Source organism: Staurois parvus, unplaced genomic scaffold, assembly GCF_062004578.1.
Source record: "Staurois parvus isolate SC_StPar_1 unplaced genomic scaffold, SC_StPar_1.0 ptg000102l, whole genome shotgun sequence".
Classification (NCBI taxonomy): Eukaryota; Metazoa; Chordata; class Amphibia; order Anura; family Ranidae; genus Staurois; species Staurois parvus.
The window spans coordinates 6,257,074-6,263,073 of NW_028317898.1; positions in this window are offsets into that span (position 1 = coordinate 6,257,074).

Below are 6,000 nucleotides of genomic sequence, written 5' to 3' on the forward strand. Positions count from 1 at the left end.
AGTCTGCAGGGGATCAGATAATATATATAATCCGTTTATTCTAGAATCCTATGTAGTCATCCCTTTGTTTGACCTTGTATAATTTATTTGCCAACATCTCATTTCCCTTGTGTTTTATGCTCCTTACTATTTCTTTGTGATGTTTTTTTTTTCTTTCCCTTTTTTTTCCACGTTCCCTGGTTGGAATTGCTAAAATTTCATGAGTGCCATTAAATACTTTGGGAAATACTGTAGTCTACATGGAAGATTCTATATGAAACAAAATTACTTTCCTATCTATCTTCACTTCAACCGGAATTTAAACATTCTTGGATTGGAAAGCTAATGCATTTTGAAGACAGTAAATAATGGATTGATTATTGTAGAAACAGTTCAAGCAATTTGTGAAAGATTGTACTGAAAGGCGATAATAATGTTGGTCAACTCTGGGAAAGACTCTCTGTTGTAAAATTCAGTGCTAATCACATGTTTACTTTCTGGAATCGTGTTTTCTATAATTTCTTGACACTGCAGAAATTAATTTCCTATTTGACTCACTTGGGAGTTTTGCAAGGTTAAACTAAGTCTGTGTATGGTACTTTGCAACACTACACGATGGAGGGAAGCTTTCTGCAAAGAGTCAGATGGTCAGACAGTGTCTGACATTATTCTAAACTTTAGAATCTAAAGAAAATTGGATTTTTTTCTACATACTTACTGGTACCTGTAAACTCCATTTCTTGAAGTACATTACGGGACACAGAGCAGGTTACATTCATGACTATCTGAGTTATGCACCACCTATAGGTGAACGAACAATAGCAGACCAAAAAGGAAGTGCTCCCCTATATAACCCCTCCCATACAGGAAGTACCTCAGTTTTGTAGCAATTAAATCTCTGAAAGAGGGACAGGATCACTGTGTCCCGTGATGTACTTCAAGAAATGGATTTTACAGGTAAGTATGTAGAAAAAAATCCAATTTTCTTTATTGTACATCACTGGACACAAAGCAGGCTATATTCATTACTATCTGGGATGTCCCAAAATAATATACTTGAGTGGACAGAGACACATATAAAAAAACACCGCCAACAGGGAAGGATCAATTCTGCTGCCCTTAATACAATACGACCAAAGGCCATATCTTTCGCAGCCCTAACATCCACCTGGTAAAACCTTGTGAATGTATGTACAGAAGACCAAGTGGCGGCCTTGCAAACCTGGGCCACTGACGCCTGATGATGCCCCTTCCTGGGCCCTTCTGGCAACACAAACAAGGACTTCTGATCTGTTCCGACCTCTTCAGATAGACCCTGGTGGCTGGCATTACATCCAATAAATGCAGCCGTCTTCCTGCTGCAGACAGAGGATTGGGAAAACAGAAGGTAGGATAATGTCTTGATTCAAATGGAAACCAGAAACAACTTTAGGCAAAAAAGATGGATAAGGGCGCAGCACCACCTTATCCTGGTGTAAAACCAAAAACGGCTCTTTACAAGAAAGAGCTGCAAGCTCCGACACTCTTCCTGCTGCAGTCACTGCAATCACAAACACTACTTTTCTTGTCAATAACACCAGTGAGATTTCCTGAATAAGTTCAAAGGGCTGTTCCAGCAGGATCCTCAATAATAAATTCAGGTCCAAAGGGCACAAAGGTGATTTGACAGGCGGAGCAAAATGAACCACACCCTATATGAAAGCTCGTATCAAGGACTGTAAAGCAACCAGTTTCTGAAAAAATAAAGACAAATTGTCCTGAGACTTCCAGATCTTTCAGGATTTCGGCTTCAACAGCCAGCCTGTCAAATTCAGCAACCGTAAAAGAGATATTGGATTCTGGAATAGAAGGTCCGGCCGGATCGAAAGAGTCCATGGACCGCCCACCGACAATCTTACTATAGAAGGAATAAACATGTAATATTAAAAATGCTGACAACATACAAAACCACTTTAAAATATTTTGTACAGATTGCTGTCTGTAATATAATCATATAACTATTCTTTTCTGGTCTGCTTATATGAAATCTAGGAGTCTTTTAGTTGAATCCAATGGTCAAAAATGAAACTGCCCAGAGAGAAAAGATTCTTTCTACAGTTTTGACATTTTTAACCAAAAGAACATCTTTGCTAGACAGATTAACATCGAGCCACTATGTGGAGACAACGGTGGGGCCTTTGGAACCCCCTGGTACCTATAAATGCGGTGGGTGCCCTCGATGCCCTTGGATTCATGAGGGTTCACATATATCCTCCCTAATAGTGAGATGTTCACCCCGTGTAGGTTCGCTAATTGCGAAACTGGTGGGGTGGTCTACCTTTTGACATGCCAGTCCAAGGCCTACTATGTGGGTAAAACCATCCAACAATTGCATAAATGGATTGGTGAATGTGTTTACTATCCAGCCAATGGGACAATCTTAACTCTAGTCGGTAGAAATATAGGCATACATCATAGGTGTAGCACATCTATGGTTCAATTCATGGTCCTCAAAGTCATCCTTGAGGGGGTGACTGGGACCACAGGATTCTTCAACGTGAAACATTGAGGATTGAGCGTCTTCACCACCAGGTCTGAATGAGATCAGTTCCTACAGACCCTTTTTATTATCATCTGCTGGCATTACGGTCGTGCTGAGACACTATATCCCCACATTATTTAGGTTTTTTTTTTCCTTGATCCCGATCTGCTGAACACTGCTAGTTTTTGATATACAAACTTGGTACACATGCTTCATCTCAATTTGCCTGTGTTGGGATCTTGTTCCTCTCAATGCCGTATGTGATGTTCGCCCTGTTGTAATATGTCAATGATCTTTGAGTCTTTCTTTTTTTTGTCCCAATCATATTTATTACCTAATTACTCTTATTGTCATCACAGTGCCTCCTACTATTTAAAGAGGTATTTAACCCAAACCCAAAAATGTAATATATTGCAGTTTACCAATCATTCGATGTGGTGGCTGCATTAGTTTTCCTTTTTAGACTTTACCCCTCTGTTTTCATCTGGTGATCTGGCCAGTAACACACCTCCTGTATTACAGTACCTCCATTCTGGATGAATGAACACAGGGGGCACTTTTGGACAGCAGTATTATCAACCTCAGGGGATTGTGGGGAAGAGGCCCTTGTCCCCATCAACAACAAGGTGCTTTGGGGGGGAAGCTCCCCTGCCCCAAAGCACCCCCCATGTTGAGGGCATGTGGCCTGGTATGTTTCAGGAGGGGGGGCGCTCACTCGTCCCCCCCTTTCCTGACCTGCCGGTCTGCATGCTCGGATAAGGGTCTGGTATGGATTTTGGGGGGAACCCCATGCCGTTTCTTTTTAATTTTGGTGTGGAGTTACCCCTTAATATCCATACCAGACCCAAAGGGCTTGGTATGGATGGGAGTGGGGACCCCACGCCGTTTTTTTTTTTCTTTTTATTGCAGACATTTATTTTTAGATTCAGCTGTCAAAATATATATTATCGAGACCTTTGAAATAAGTAAAATCATTACAGAAATAATTATGAAGCATAAGAAACAAAAACAGAATCAATAGAACTAAGGAAATCAAATTAGAATACAAAAAGATATGCCTAGCTACAAATAGTTCCAGTTGGTAAACATAGTAGATGCGATCAAGTGCCGACTGTCAGTGGACTCCACACAGAACTATTGAACAGCGTCTAAAAAGAAAGCGCCCACGGCAGATGTCTAAAATGTGTTCTGCACATGAGCATTTATATCTGGCCATAGATGCTGGAAAAGTGTCTAGTTCTTCACTGTCACGACTTGCTTTTAAAAAACTATTTTTTACACATTTTAAAATTTTTTTTGAAATGTCAGATATTGTTTAAAGTGAAGTCCCGATATTTAGCAAAGCAAATTTCAATGTGAACATGTCTCTGTAGTGATTTTTCAGGGTGTTAGACTTACTTCTTAGCAAGTCTGCTTTTTGAGTCTGATTCCTGGATTGTGCCTGGTTAGTAAATTCGATTTGGCGTTTACTTGTTGACGCTTTCTTTAGTAAATGTCTTTGCCGTCTAAAAGTAGACGGTCGCTATTAAAAAGTAGATGTTAGCCAACGGAAATGCACCTAGGCACAATAGTAAATCAGGGTCAAAGTGTCACATTTATCATTTCCCTTCCAAAGTGGAAGGAATATGATAAATGGTTTTCAAAATTTTTTTACAAATAAATATCTCAAAAGTGTGGCGTGCATTTGTATTCAGCCTCCTTTACTCTGATACTCTGAATGTCAAAACACATTTATTGCAAATCCAACACAACAAACACTTTACTCCTGCGCTAGGAAAGGATTCAGTAGACCCAATAGGAATGTTCTGGAATTTTCTGGAATATGCACTGCTTGCTGCCCTCAACAGACCAGGGTGGTCCGAATACACTGGATACAAATGGAGAAACAGAAAAAGGGCGCACCGACCTAGTGCATTATCGTTTAAAATAATTTATTAAAGAAACAAAAATAGGTATCATACTCACAATGGACATAATAACACAGGCATGTCAAACTGAACAAGATGTATGATCCAAACAACATCTGAGTCCATACGATGGAACCCTGGATGACCAACTGGCTAACGAGTTTCGAGGACACAACCTCTTCCTCAGAGCCAACCATTTATTGCACATGTAGCTGTTCCAATCAATGTGACTCAACTTCATAAGTGGTTCTTGCACTACTTAGATGCAACTTAAATGCGACTTAAAGTCCCATGAACTCTAATGTCGCATAAAAGTCACAAAGTTGCACTGAAATTCACATGACAATGGGGTCACAGCAGTCCCTAAAGGAGATTATAAATAAGTCTACCCTAGCCTTAATTTTTTAAACTGATAGGGTTTAGGGGAATGGTTCACCATAAAGTTTAAATCTGCCATGATGAAGCAGTGTAAATAGTCATTAGATGCTTTATCTTGTATATACAATAGGTGTTACTTTATACACATGCATGTCCAATCTCAGATTCTGAAAAATTCTTACTCATGTGGTCCAGTTCCTCCAGAGACCAGGGTCAAATGACTGTGACATTACACCATCCATTTCCGGCATCTAAGATGACAAAGAGGTGTACTAGAGGCCTTCACAATGCCAGCTGACTGATCTCATAGTTACATAGTTAGTCTGGCTGAAAAAAGACAAAAGTCCATCCAGTTCAACCATAAAAAAAAAATAAAAAAGTTATAATCCTTTGCCCACAGTTGATCCATAGGAAGGCAAAAAAAACCCCAGCAAAGCATGATCCAATTTTCTTCTGCTGGGAAAAAAATTCCTTCCTGATCCCCTCGAGAGGCAATCGGATATTCCCTGGATCAACTTTACCTATAAATGTTAGTATCCAGTTATATCAGTTTGGTTGCCATTCTATGTACTTTCTCCAGTTCCCCAATGTTCTTTTTGTGAATTGGTGACCAAAATTGAACTGCATATTCCACATTAGGTCTTATTAATGATTTGTACAGAGGTAATATGATATCTCTCTCTCTGAAGTCTATACCTCTTTTAATACAAGAGAGGATTTTGTTCGCTTTAGAAACCGCAGCTTGGCATTGCATACCATTATTAAGCTTGTGATCTACCAGAACCCCCAGATCCTTCTCCACCATTGATTCCCCCAGTTGTACCCCCCTAGTATGTATGATGCATGCATATTCTTAGCCACCAAGTGCATAACTTACATTTATCAACATTAAACCTCATTTGCCACATAGTTGCCCAATTAAACAGTGCATTTAGGTCAGCTTGTAAATTGGAGACATCCTGTAAGGACGTTATTCCACTGCACAGCTTGGTGTCATCTGCAAAGACTGAAAATGGGATTTTTAATCCCAGACCCTATATCGTTTATAAATATATTAAAAAGTAAGGGTCCCAGCACTGAACCTTGGAGTACACCACTGACAACCCTAGACCATGCAGAGTATGAATCATTAACCACTACTCTCTGAATACGATCTTTTAGCCAGTGTTCTAACCATTTACATACTGATTTTTCCAAGCCCCTGGACTTTACTTT